Here is a 13,626-nt window from a genome sequence, read left to right as displayed (position 1 = left end):
TTCCATTGCAATATTTCAGCAAGGAAACTCAGGAGACATGCTGAATGCTACAGTTTAGAATTACACTATAACTCTCCTAGAAATAAGAGAATACCAAGTTTCTCAACAGTACACTTGGCTTCATTTTTACTGTCGTTTATATGCTCTTGTTTTCTTGCAGCGTGAAAAGAGATGCAGCACAAAGATACTGTGTGTCTTGAAGCTGTTCAGTAATGACAAAATTGGTATTATGGAACTTTATGGCAATTTAGTAATGAGTGCATATCCAAATTCTCTAGTAAGACCATGATAATTTTTGAATTTGTCTTTCAGGTATATAAAACAGCACAGCTGTGGGGAGGCTGCTTTACTTTATGTGATTGAAAAGCAGCCTGGATAGCTCAAGACTGTGGAATCACAGCCCATTGTGTGTTCCTCATGTACTGAGACTTCCCTGAAGTCAGTAGAAATTCTGAGATGAAGGAATCAAGGGTCAAGTCTTTAAAATAGTTTGTGTGTTTATTCCAGAAAATACAGCAGCTGCTTTTTCTGAAAGGCTGAGCTTTGCTATAGCAATACAGATTACTTTACAGCACTTTTTGCAGGCATTTCAAAACAGATGTCCAGTCATCAAACCATGCAGAAATAGAAAGCCAACAGAATGTTCCAGATACTACAACCTTTTGCAAACCTATAGATTTGACAAGTAGGTAACACTTCTACATGTCTTTATTTTATTGCCACAGACATTCAGGCCTCTTTATTCAAACACTAGGTTTGCCACTGGCTCCTCTAACATAAGCTTATTTTGTGTGTGTGTCGGGGACTTTGCATTCGGGATTATATAGATCACACCAAACCAGGTAATAGCAACAGGGCTTTTTAGTTCAGGATTAGTAAGTTGGCTCTTGATTTTTTTTTTTTTCTTTTTACATGAAAATAAAAATACTGTGGGAAAATCTGGGATTTAAAATGGTATTTACTTAAAAATACAGATGTTTAGCTTATAAGATTGAAAAATGTCTTTTAATTCCTAATGTTCTCCAGTAAATTTTAGTGGAGCATGGTCCGCATTGGATGGGTCAATGGATGGTGCTTTTATTAAAATGTGTGAAAAGAAGAACTCAGTCCATGAAAATTGTTCAAATAATCTTGATAGAACGAGGCCTTCACTGAAGGCAGTAATTTCATGGGTGAAACCCAGAAGGGGCTGTTGAGGCTGATCTCCTCCCTGTTGCAGGCCACAGAGCTTTATCCAGAGACTGACTATACAAATACTCGTTAGCTGCAAGACACAGGGGATTTTGCATGGCCAGTGCATTGAACAACACCATGAAACTAGAAACTGTGGAACTTTTTGAGGACAAGGGTAGATGGGAGCAGGAAGAAAAAGTATTTTTACAGGCGTAAAAGTTAGTAGCGTAAGGTGGAGTTGTGGCATCTTGCAATGTTCAGCTTTTCCCAAAAAAGTACCAATTAAGAGAAATTGTTTTTTCCAATCCATCCTTTTTTTTTGCATGCCACATGTAGTCCAGAACTGAGCAACATGATGGGAGCCTAAGTATGGGAATGAACACGTTGATTTGTACTTCTGCAAGTCTGCAAAGCAGAAACTGTGACTAAAAATCCAGCACTGTGAAACCTGCAGAGAAATAGGGATGGGAGAGTACAGTGTGCATATATATCTTATATTTTGATAGATGTTTTTCCTTTCACACACACACAAAAAAGGCATTGACACATCTTCTGAGGTAGTCTATATTTTGTTGTGATTCATGAGAACTTCTTGTAGACAAGAACAACGTTCTGCTTACATCTTTGCAGGAATGTCAGCTCTGATCGTGGATGGGCACAGTACCATGATGCTACTGTTGGTCAGTGAGATGTGCGAGAGCCTTTAGGCAAAAAGAAACAGGCTGAATACAATCTGCTGCAGTAGTTACTTCTGGAGTGCAATGAGCAAGTGGCAGAAAAGAAGGAGTAACTGCTGGAAGAGTACTTTGCTGTCCTTTTACCATAAAGGAGAACGATAAGTGATTTATCAGTGCTATGTTCTGAGGATTGCCCAAACAGTGAAGCTGCAGGTTGTGGCCCTGAATGTGACTGGAATATTTTCTGCTGAACGTAAGAGCAGACAAGATGAGACTTCTTCCTGAGGCTGTTTTGGATGTGTAGGCTTTGCTAGAGAAGCAGCACAAGCAGCAGAATGACCGTAAGAAGTCAGTGGGAACAGCAGTTGAATGTGAGGGCAACATAAGATCACTGTATATTGAAAGGCTTACCTATATTCTCCCATACTAGGCAGTTGATGATGGGACTGCAATGTATTGGCTCACTCAGTGTAGTTGTATTAATTTCTCATTAGTGAAGCAATGCAGGAAGAAGGAATGCAAGAAGATACGGTTTATAAAGATTATGAAAGAAAATAAGTATTCTTGAGGGCAATCTTTTTCATCTTCCTTAATACTTTCCCTTCTTCCTCCCCCTCCCCCCCCATTATTTAGCAAGCTTTATTTATAATCTACTTGTGATATAGTTTGTAATACCTCATGGTGTGATGTTTCATACATGATAAAGCATGAAGATGAATTGTCCTGAGTTAAACAGTCTGTTGATTCATTGTCTTGGTATTTGGAGAATAATGCAACTATCATGCAGTTGCTAACCATGTTAAGTACGTTTGGACACAGTGAGTAGTGTTGTCTTCCTCTGATTGCCCAGGTAACCATTAATTTACATTCTGACAACTGCTAGAACATTAGTATGTAAATGCACTTTGGAATCTAGGGAAGTTTATCTGGATCCAGGCTGGCAAGGTGAGGTTTTGTGCACCATTCTCTCCTGGAAGTCAAAGCTTGTCCAGACTTCAAGCACACCAGTGACTTCTGCAGTCATATTTGTGATTCTCTGTCCATGCTTCATCAAAATGTCGTCAATGTTCCTATATTCTCAAATGGCACATGCACCATCATTACTCCTGGCAAGAGACCTAGCCCAGCCTGTGCACGGCTCCCTACTAGCTGGTACAGCCTTGTGCAAGTGGACATGAAAGAAGTAGATACGAAAGGCTTTGAGCTGTGGATGCCCCATTCACAGTAGGCTTGTCTGGGCTATCTGAGTTGATGCAGAGACAAGATTAGGCAGTGTAGTCCACTTTGACTTACTAACTTTGGTTTAAACTATATGCAGACATTAGCTTGCGTGTATGCCCTCTCACACTCTGTAAATTATCCGAGAAATTACTAAGGTGATGCACTTGTGAGTAAGAAGTGAACTGAAGACAAAATGTCACTTTGTGTTGAAAGGCATGGATAAGGATAAACCCCAGATATGAGAAAGAGGAACTTTGTAGAACTGATTTGAAGAGGAACGTGTGTCATTAAATCCTTGAACAATATTATTTAGGGAATAATGTTTTGCATATGTGTTTGAAGTGAATGTTTTTTAAGATTTCACTGCTTCAAATCCCAACTTTGGATGGAGGATGCACAGTAGTAGTTTTAAAAATATTGAATGATAAAAATCATACTGAGAAATTCTTACTGAAATTGCCCTGGAGTTAAGATGAAAATAACAAACATATATCTTTCATCACTCATTTTGAATATTTATTCTTTGTATTTCACTTACTCTAAACAAATTTTTTATCTTTAGGGCGAGATCCTGACTAATCCTTCACTGTGCTAATTTTTCTGGGACAACACATAAGTGGCTCGTGATTCCAAATATGAATAAGAACAGCAGGCTTGGGCTTGTGCTAATTTTGATGAATAAATTGACCTCAAGAATGACAAGTCGTGTTAGCACTTTTTACTTTATAACATTAGACAGTCAAAGATGTTAACTCTGTGCCGGGAATCAGCATTAGGCAGTGCTTGGAACTGCTTACAGGGAACTCTCAGGTGCCTGGTCTCAACAGAAAGTGACTCTTAAAAACCTTTCTCTGGTTTTGTTTTAGTAAAAGAATGGTGTGATTGAAAAGCAAAGTGTTGAGGAGAATTTCACTCACAGCAAAATGTCCTTCCTTTCATTTTACCCACTGAGTTTCTAATAAGGATATTCCTTTGCCAGTTCCTTGGATTTTTCTTGGTTCTTAGTTAGTGCTAATGATGCAGTAACAGTCCTCTGTGTGTGTGGTGGGGGGAAAGAAAATAGTATCCCACTGGTATGAGATTTTTTTGTAGCTGTCTTTTGTGGGCTTACAACAGTGTTACAAAAGATGGACTCTCAATTGATTTCTTGTCTTTTATTTCTTTTATTTATAAATTTATTTTGCCTTTGGGGGGTGTGTGTGTGGCAACCGATTGTCAGGAAACAGCCACAAGGGAAGAGATGGATATTAGAAATTTAGTTCTAACATTGTCCCTGATAGTATTAGTTGGTTGCTTCTCTGACTTGATCTGTCCAGGGCCTGTTTCTGGATGAGAGGCTTTAAATTCTTCCTGTGGATTGTGAGGTTCCAAGAAAAGGGATGATAACAGCCAAAATGAGATAGCTGTTACTCTCACTTTTTGTTGCATTAGCCTTATGAAATTTATTACTTCTGGTTAACTCACTGAATTAGAAAGTCTTGAAAGGGAATAATAAATAGAACATCACATTTTCTTGCCACTTTGCTTATTTTTCTATACAACTCTTTTTTTTTTAATTACAGATTTCTTACCTAGTAAGTGTAGACATTGTTTGAATCCAGCAAAGCTGTGGCTGCCCCATCCGTGGCAGTGTTCAAGGCCAGGTTGGGTGGGGCTTTGAGCAACCTAGTCTAGTGGAAGATGTCCCTGCCCATGGCAGAGGTGTTGGAACTAGATGATCTTTAAGGTTTCTTCCAACCCAAACTATTCTGTGAGTCTAATCTTATCCTCATTCTTTGCTTTTGTATGTTAGGCTGGTTGGTGTTTTATAACTTAGTGCTCATACGCTAAGTTAACCCATTTAACAAGTCCTTGTTTTTTATTTGTTTTAGCTCCTTGGCTTTTGAACAGTCCTCCTAACAGGACTGCTATGGAAAACTTGAAACTTTTTACTGCTGTTTAAAGTTTTTTATTTGTGTATGGATGGATCTAGATGCTAGGTTTGAATCTCCAGGTTAACAAGTAAGACCTTGCTTGACCCATGACATTTCCTGCCTGAATTTTTGATAAAAAGTACTAAGCTTTTTTCATTTTTGTCTTAAATTTCCAGGAAAAGCTACATGCTTTAGCAGAATTCAGGATACTGGATGGCTTTGTCTGAAACCTGAAACTTCTTTATTTGAAAAGTGTTACTGTAATATTCCTCCAACATTATAATCTAGACGCCTGCTGGTCCTATTCTGCAAGGCTGAAGCTGCCTACCACCTTTGACACTGTGCCATGATCTTTCCTCTTTGAAGGGAGTGCTGGAAGTGGGAAATCCCTCAAAATAATCTATTATCGGAGTTGTCACTTAAATGGTAAGTCTAGCCGACAGAGAAGATCTGCCACATAAAGCAGGTAAGCCACAGATTTAGTGAGATGCTACTCTGGCATTTCTTAATAACATTTTTTGTTTTCAATCAAAATATTTTGGTTTGTAAGTTTGGCTTTTTGGTAAGAAAAGTATGTTTGCAGAAGCACATACTTAGACATGCCAAGAAAAAAAAAATCCAACCAAAAAGTGTTTAACTGAAAGTCTCATTTCCCATCAAAAATAGATGCAGTGGAAAATTTTCAAGCAGCCCTATATTTAACCTCCTTGGATCAAAATTCAATTTTTGGACTGAGAGAGGCTCACAGAGGTTTCTTGCTGCTTTTGTTAGGGTGTCTGTTTTTTCACTCATGACATCTGCCTGCTTTTCCAGCTATATTCAACCTTGTTATAATTCTTGCTATTGCAGCATTTTACTGTGCTCAGAATGCTAGTTCCCACTGGACACAACTTGCTGGGATATGTGCAAACTCAAAGTTTCTTTCAAGGGGTGCATCAATCTTGCTTTTTTTATTTTGGCTGGGTTTTAATAAGCAAAAGTGAGTAGCTCTATCCACTAAACACTGAATATGCACAAAACATAGCATCGCTGCGATACAGTTCTTTTTCCAAGGTAGCCTTGCTTTTGGGGATGGTGTGGATGCAAACAGTATACGTGAATTTAAAGGGTAATGGGCTAAGTGCTTGAAAGAGAAGACCCATTGGGCAGTCTAAACAGATAAATCACATCACTCTGAGGAATTCCTGAGTCAAGTATAGTGGAAGACTGAGGAGTTATTCTGGGAAAATACTGCATTTGATTTCTTTGCTCATGCTCTCTTCTTTTGACTCTGACTTGTGGCTGCTTTTGGAAACAGGATACTGAGCTAAGCAGACCTTTGATCTGAATTGGCACAGCCATCCTTGGGTAAGAAGTGCACTGATAAATGAGAAGGTATGGGCTTTGGCAATCTAGAATTCAGCAATTCATTTCTGATAAATGAAACTCCTTCCTCCGAGAAAAGTGTAAGCCAGTCACAAAAGATACAAGCATGGGGGTAGAGAATTGCATCTGACAGAGTTGTGATTTTGGAATCTCAAGTTTTCTGTTGGTTTGGTTTTATTGGGTTTTGTTGTTGTTGTGGGTTTTGTTTGGTTGTTTTGTGTTGTTTTGTTGAGGTGTTGTTGGGGGTTTTTTTTTTCGTGGGTTTTTTTGGTTGGTTGGTTGTTTTTTTGTGGGTTTTGTTATTTTTGTTTTCTTTTTTTCTTTTGCAGCTTCCATTTCTCTTTAGTTTTTTCCTGTAGCAATAAGAATTTGCTACAAATGTGTCTTAACTACAACTGTGAGCCTTTTTGGGTATTCTTCCAAAGTGTGGGGGTAGAACATTAGTGTAAGAGTCCTGCAGTGTTCACTGGCCTTTGTATTAAGGCAAGAAGAGAAAACGAAGTGAATATTGAAATTCGGGGAGGAAAATTGTTAATATGACCTACATTAGTTTTAGTATGTGTTATGTTCTGTCATTAGTTCAGTGTTAGAATGCAGTTTGTAGCCAGAATCTATCAGCAACTGGCAGCATGTGGTGTTTCTTAAGCAAAAGTTGATTGTTATTCTTTATTACTTGTTTGCATCTTAGCACTCTTACAGAAATATCTTTCCAGACATTTTTAACTTTGTTTTCATGGCAATTTAATATTGCTTGATGACTGCTAAGCAGTACTATGCTTTTTTAGCCTTCACAGGCATTAATGATCAACTCTGTAAATGAGCGTATGCTTAGTTTTTAAGACAGCAGCTCATTTTTTTCTATATTTTTGATAAAATCTTCAGAAGTGTTATGATTACCTCAGAGTAGATATGTCTAGTTATATTCCTGTGTACTTAAGTTTACATGGTAGTTATATTGACCAAAATAGATGGGATCTCTTTTATTTCTTTTCCTGACAGGATATACATTTTTAATTCGCATTTCTGTCGGCAGAATTGGATTATAGTACATTCTCAGTAGATGAACAGTAATTTGCCTTTTCTCTGTTATTATTTTTGAATTATTTTAAATAAATATTTGCAAGAAAAGATAATAGCCAGACAATGTTTGAAAGGAAGAAATAGTTTGAGTATTGTTGAGAAAGAGATTCATCATTCTAGTACCAAAATTGTGGCAGGAAAGAGGACAGAGAAGGGAAAGCGTAACAGTGAGCTCCTATGGTACCACTTTCCAGCTGTTCATGTATGGAATACAAATACTTTTTGAAGCATACACTTTTTGAAGTGCTACACAGTCAATTAGCTTAACCTCAAGTAATCATTGTGGAAGGAAGAAATTTTAGTACATTAGAATTCATGAGTTGGAAAAAGTAGCAAAAAAATTATGTCCATGTTTTCCTAAAGATGCAGTGAAATAATGTAAAGTCTTTTAAAAAGAACTTAGAAATTTTCTGAAGTGAGATTGTAATCCTGTCTCTAAAATGTATCAAGAATAGCAAGAGTAGTACAACCTCTCTCTCACATTATCAGTACACCTTAACTGAAATCTTAATGATCTTTTCACAGGAAGTGAGAAGCAAGTTGAGTTTCTAAATCTGTCCACTCCAGAAACTGTAGGAATTGTGGGAAGTAATTGTGTATGACATAAACATGTGTTCACAAGTAACTGGACTGAGACTATAAAATTTCTTTTATTTAAGTAGTAGGTAGTAACTACTTAAACTTCAAGGAAAAGAGAAGATTACATCTGTAAAACCTTTCATGCAAAATAGTCTATTCTCATGTCAGTGATCCCAGTTACTTTAAAGTGTCTGCTTGCTTGGGAAAAGTTTTGTCAAATCAGGTCTTTAAATAGGAGAGGGGATGAGGAAGCAATAAACAAAATCCTACTTGCATTGGGAGTTAACTTTTGGGAGTGTGGGGCAGTGAATGCACGAGTATCACCATCTTTTCAATGTTCAGTACTATCAAAATAATAGTTTTTCTTACAGGTATCCCTTTATTGACAGAAAACTTGTGAAAGAGTCAGTTAAGGAAAATGCTATGGAAAAATACATACAATAAATCTCATGCCAAAACCCAGAAAGTTAAGTGATTATCTTCTACAGGTTTAGGAATTGATGAAGCTAAACTGAAAAAGTGTTTGTGTGCTTGAAAAGCCTAATTGTCATTGTGTGTATTAGTCTGTTTTCTGTTTTATGTAGCCATTTGTGCCATCTCACTGGTGTTTTTGAAACAGTATTTTTACAAGGATCACTAATTGGGACTAGTACATAAGAAATAGTTGGTTTATGGGTAGTAAATCTGAATATCATAATTTGCCCTTTAAAATAAGCTGTTTCATTCAATATGTAAACCAAAATAACTTCAATATGCTTGGTTTTGTAATTAACAAATGTAGAGTTGATCAAAACGATCTTCACTGGTACGATACATGAAGATTAGCTTAGGCTGTGTTACAGAATAGTATGATAATAATGATTTCCTTAAGAGAGTACAAAAGCATTACCCAAGTTTCAGCTGATGTTTATTGACACACAGCATCAGTTGGGAGCCCCATCAAACTTCCTATTCTTTTCTGTTTACCACCTCCTGCTTTTATTTACAGTCAGCATATCTGTTAATTAGCCTCTGGTAGAGCCAGTTCTAAAAAGATCTCTTGTCTTCCTGGTGATGGCCCCATGAGGTGACCATGTACACACAGTCTGTGAGTGAATTAATCTTTAACTCATTAATTTCAGTGCTTGATTCTGAAATGTTTAACTAGTGGCTTGGTTTCCTACTCAGCAATTTGTATTTGGAGAATTGTGGGCCTTGACTCCTATTGACTTCAGTGTCATGAACGCATACTGGTGAGCTCTCAGCATCTTGTGGTTACCTCACTGGAAGTCATATTTTCTTATAGTTTTTTGGTTTGTTTTGATTGGACCAGAATGCTGATAGCTCACTGGTGACTTCCAGGTAAATGCTCTGTATCTGAGGTTATTTACTTAGTTTTTATCGCACTTTTGCAAAAGAAAATTACTCCTCGAATGCTGAATGCAACATTTTGCAAAAAATCCCATGTAACAGTGCAATGCCTGTATCTCACAATGGGGTACTCTCTAGGGAACCATACTATGTTATAGGGTCTCACCAACCTCAGTTAGACCTTGTGATGGTAGGAAGCTGTTCGTAGCTACAGACTGAATTCTAGAGTTGGTGGTTGCAGTGTACTTCTCTCACAGCATGGCTCCTTTATTAGAAAAGAAAAAACTTGCAGTTATATTTGCAGGAAAAATTCAGAAGCATGATTCAGAGATCTCCTGTCCAAGTCCACAAGGTATGCTAGAAATACTCTGAGAGGTGTGAGCTGATCTGTGCATCTCACTGGGGTGTTAGAAATCTTGTTTCAGTGTTAATGGTTGTGTTTGTTTCATCTGAAACCTAAGAAAAGAAAGACTGGGCCACTTATCTACACAGTCAACTGTTGGTGATGTCTTACAGTGATAACTAAGTTCCTCACTTTGCCAATTTATTTCTTCTCCATCCTCCAGTTGAGGACTAGCCAAGCTCTAAAAACCTAAGGATAGGTTACAGGTGCCCTTGAAATCCTGCCCCAGAGCAAGTGCAAGTATGGAAAGCCATAAAGTGCACACTGTGGTAGTGTGAGCATTTTCATAATTTAATGAGAGCTTTACTGATAAAAATTCACTACTTTGGTTAAAAAAAAAAGCCCCAAAACCCCCAAAAACCCAATAATAATAATGAAAAAAAAAAACCCCAAAACCAACCCCCAGAATCCCAAACCATCAAACCAATAGTATAATCCCTGGAATACATTGGAATACCTCCAACTTTTATACTGGAAGTAGTATAATGTTCTCTCTTCATTGTGGAAGTATTTGTGCTGATTTAAAACATTTTGTGTTGGCACAATTGCATCCCAATGCCTCCTTTTTTGTGGGTAGGCAGACCCAGGTGAAGTAACTTACTGTTAAAGGAATTGGAAACCCTAATTCCTTTAAATGAAATTCCTAACACATCCAGGTGTCCAGGATGCTGTGAAAAGAGACATAAAAATTAAAAAAGATAAGATGAATATTTGCTGCTGATGACTCATGGCTTTGGAGTGTTAGTGGTGATTGATACAGTGGTGTGGCAAAAAATCAATGAAAAGGTATCAGTGGAAATTTCTGCCGTCTTCAGTTGTAAGAAGCCAGTGCTGACTGATCTGTTGATGTTTCATGGGAAAAGTCGACACCGAGGGCAAAAGCTGGGTGATATTTCTTCAAAACATGTTAACTGCTTCTATGTATTTTGTGGTTGAAGGACAGAAAGGTAAGAGGATCTGGAAATGTTTTCTAGAATCCAGTGGCCCTTCATGAGTATTTTACAGGTACTGTTTAAGCCATCTTTGTCAAGGAGAAGCTCCATTACTATTACTGTGCTGTCATTTTTCAAATCTCATCAAGGCAGCACCAGGATTTTTTTACTCAGATTTTCTTTGACATACAGCCTCAATAAATATGGAAATTACAACTTAAATCTCACTTTTTTGTTTTCCATGCAAAGCAGCGCAGTGTCCAAATTCATTGAATTTCAACTTTTATTTTTTCTTAATGTTGAAAGACAGATATGCAAATTTTACTAACAATATGCGTGGTTAAATTTAGCTGTAAATTCCAATCAGGGATTTCTGCTTTGTTTATTGTCCAAGTCAATATGGCTGTGGAGAAAACCTCCCGCTGTGCAGGAATACATAGTCAGCTACTTGGAAAAGTGGAAAGCTTAATTATGATAGTTTATTCTGAAAAAAGGTAAAGCAAGCACTGTTTTTTGGGATAGTTCTGATATTTTGTTTTTTAATGTGACTTCAGCTAACAGAAACACAAGGTATGTGGTTTGTTTTGACACTAACTGTTGTCAGACAAACCACTTGATTTTTCTTTAACCTGGTCATCTGTGTAACTGATGGGGTCTGAAAGACAGTAGAGGTCATGTACAAATCATGTACAAATGATGCATTTCTTAAACTTGCAATGTATATAATGACGTAAATGAAATAGAATCCAAGTGTGAAAAAAAAAATTTGTAACACATGTATTGCTGAGAACATCTTCATTAAAATATAGTTTACCCTATGAAGATATTAGTATCAGGTTGCCTGAAAGATCTAATTTTCCTTTGTTGCTTTCTCTTAAGTTATGTTGATTTTTATGTGTGGTAACAGTGAAGTATCATTATACAGAGGTTCTGAGTGGAAGGTGTTATAAATGATATACAAACCTATTCTCGTGTTTATAACAGAAAGCTCTCTAAGATTTTAACTGCTGGAGGGGTTCCCATTTCCTCAGTTTTTGTAAGTCAGTTACATGGAATACGTTTTAGTCCAGCTAGCTATATATAGTACTGCATACAAGAAAGGAGTTTCTCCTGCCTACCTAGAGTATATGTAATACTGTATTCCCCACTGTGATTTGATGTGTATTTCTCCTTTTTAAGCCTGTTCAACTGTAATATGAAGGATGTTTTTATGATAATTCTACAATAGATGATAGTAATTAGATTTACTCTGAGCCAATGAATTTTTAAAAAATTGTGTTATGGCTAATATGTGGATCGTATGGCTCTTATCAGATGTGTAGGCATACTTTCTTTTTTAATTTGGGTTTCTGTAGGACTGGTCCATGACCTGAGTTTGTAGGTTCTATGGTACTACAAATGGTACATGATAATTGTGTATGAAGAAAGGCTGGCAGTTTTACAGATGAAATTTCTGAACCTCTAGGTAGGTTCAGAGTAAGCAATTGCCTGTAACTTCCCTTCCCCATACTCTGTGTTTCTGCAACTGCTCTTCTCATGCTTTTACTGAGTCTCATTAAATGGTCCTATGTGTAGGACAGTCAATGTATTTATGGTAGAGTGGGAGGTTCGTTCTTAGTCACTGGTGCATCAGGGGTTTCTTGGAAATATTTTATAGTTGGCTAAGACAGTGCCTAAGGCACCAGAGGCATGTACACTGATGCCTTATGGTAATGATTCTTGAGCTTGAATCCACTGAGATATGGAGGTGCCTAATTTCCTGTAGAACTGGAGGTGCCTAAGTTCCTAGGTTGGATTTAGGAACCTAAATACCTTGGAATTCTCCATGAATAAAGCTTAGTTGCAGTATAGCCCCTTAATTCTCCATACATCCCTGCATTCTTCCATGCATGTTCCTCATTGGCTATTTACTGTTAATTGGCAATTTGATTCCTTAATTATGCTTCTGTTTTGGCATATGTTTCTTCCTAGTCTGATCCTGTATTTCTTTGGACCATCTGTTCCTTTTCAGCTCTTTTCCTCTCTACACTTTGAGTACCTAATAAATGCACTAGCACACTTAGTTTCCAGTGGCCAGCTTCCCTCTCACATTGCCATGTATGAAACATTAGACATTTGGTATTAACAGAGCTAGCTACCTTGTAATGATGTTATAAAAGGAATCATTAAGGCTCAAAATTGACAGGGATTTGACTATTTTGCCCACTCAATCTGTTTTTTGGCCAGTGTATGCCCAATATGCAAGTTGCATACTAGCCGAATTCTACTTTGACAAAGAGGATAAGGCTAGGACTATGTGCTGCAGCAGTTAAATAATGCAAAACTTTATGTCAGTCTAATGCTTTTGTCACTGAAATGACTCCGCTGGTTGCTTTTATGAAACTAGTGATAGTAAATCAGGGCATAAATCAATCTTTCCTCTAGCTGTGTACGATCTGACTTCTCCATTCTTTAGTTCACTACACAGGTTATCTGTATCTGAAGTGCACAGTGAAAGCAGAATGCTTTCTTCCTGTGATAGGCTTTTAACTTCCACAGTATAATTTTCCTTAATATGTGGCAGAAGTGGAAAGGAATGAAAGCAGACATAAGCAAGGACTCTAGTGTTAAAGAATGCTCTGCAGAATCTACCATTTTTCAATTGCGATGCGTCTTCTTCCATGTGATGATGAACCAAGTTTTCCTCAGGACCACAGTGGGATCCCTTGCTCTGTGTCCTGGTAGATTAAAGTGACTGGAAGAAAGCAGATAACCTATAGATGTTGGCTTCTGATGCTGCCCACATGATGAGCTAGACAAGTGTAGGCAGCTGCTGAAAGGGCGATAGTGAGGGAAAGAGAAAGCTTCTAGGCCCAGGAGGAGTAGGGAAAAGGTGAGTTAGTAGAGATGTGGGGGTCCTGGTTCTTTTAATACAGTTGGTATTGTACCACACT

General features: G+C 37.6%; 1 long non-coding RNA gene across 1 annotated transcript; it reads left to right on the top strand.

Moving 5' to 3' along the window:
- Window positions 1–5,165: 5,165 nt before the first annotated feature.
- Window positions 5,166–8,054, top strand: LOC115613188. The gene is made up of 2 exons (XR_003993300.1): window positions 5,166–5,410; window positions 7,955–8,054. It is a non-coding gene; the product is annotated as an uncharacterized LOC115613188 (long non-coding RNA).
- Window positions 8,055–13,626: the final 5,572 nt, after the last annotated feature.

The sequence above is a fragment of the Strigops habroptila genome, chromosome 1, assembly GCF_004027225.2.
Source record: "Strigops habroptila isolate Jane chromosome 1, bStrHab1.2.pri, whole genome shotgun sequence".
NCBI classification, from domain to species: domain Eukaryota; kingdom Metazoa; phylum Chordata; class Aves; order Psittaciformes; family Psittacidae; genus Strigops; species Strigops habroptila.
The sequence above is the reverse complement of the archived record's forward strand: the minus strand, read 5'-3'. Positions and strand labels throughout refer to the sequence as shown.